Genomic DNA, 889 nt, shown 5'->3' with positions numbered 1-889 from the left:
ATTTGTGGAAAAGATCGTCACATTTCAGAAGTCAGCTGGTCAGCTTCTTTCAGTCTTCTCTATTTTCTCTCAGTAGACTTCAGTGAGAACTTCTGTGGAACTTTATGTATTTAGCTTTAACATTATCTAGTTTTTGCAATTTTATATGGTTGTATCTGTATTATTTTTTATGGCGAGCTTTTTATTTATTATTAACTTGATATTGTACATGTTGTGTTCTTTATTTTGTGAATCCCTCCATTGTAAAATCAGTAAAGTATTTAATAGGTCTCTGCAAAATGATTTTTCTTAATTTCGTAGGATTTCAAGCCCTCATCCAATATCAGTCTCGTTCGGCTGCTGTTATGGCGAGAAATACTCTGCACGTAGTTGTCCTCACCCTATCCCTCCCCTCTACTTCATGCTGACAGTTTTTCTGTGACAAAAATGATAAGCTATTTAATGGCTTCTGCTTTGTAGGGACGCAATATTTATGATGGTTGCTGTCAGTTAGATATACAATACTCCAAGTATGCATTTTTTGGGAGATTCTTCTGTATTCCTTATCACCCTACTGTTGTTAGCTTAAGGATTCGACCTTTTCTCTTTACTTTTCAGCCTTAGCGAGCTGCAGGTAAATTATAACAATGAGCGGTCAAGGTACTTCCTGATTCCTTCAACTATTTGAAAAATAGCATTTAGCTACAGTTTAATTCTTGTTATCTTTTTTGTTTTGAAAATTCCCAATAATTAGACATTGCATAACACCTAATCTTAATATTTAGCCAACTGCTGTTAGATTTTGTTAGGCTCTCTCTGTTATTTTTTTATCATATTTGTTGCTCTTTTTCAGTTATCTTCATTTATCACATCCTTCAAACTATCTAGCCTTCACCATTCTTTTCTCATT

The 889-nt window shown here is 34.0% G+C and overlaps 1 long non-coding RNA gene across 1 annotated transcript; it reads left to right on the top strand.

Moving 5' to 3' along the window:
• On the top strand, positions 1–883 carry LOC110095876. The gene is made up of 4 exons (XR_002303020.2): positions 1–38; positions 301–365; positions 460–509; positions 598–883. It is a non-coding gene; the product is annotated as an uncharacterized LOC110095876 (long non-coding RNA).
• The last annotated feature ends 6 nt before the right edge of the window (positions 884–889 follow it).

Source organism: Dendrobium catenatum, unplaced genomic scaffold, assembly GCF_001605985.2.
Source record: "Dendrobium catenatum unplaced genomic scaffold, ASM160598v2 original_scaffold_99571, whole genome shotgun sequence".
NCBI classification, from domain to species: domain Eukaryota; kingdom Viridiplantae; phylum Streptophyta; class Magnoliopsida; order Asparagales; family Orchidaceae; genus Dendrobium; species Dendrobium catenatum.
This window is presented reverse-complemented; position numbering and strand designations above follow the sequence as displayed.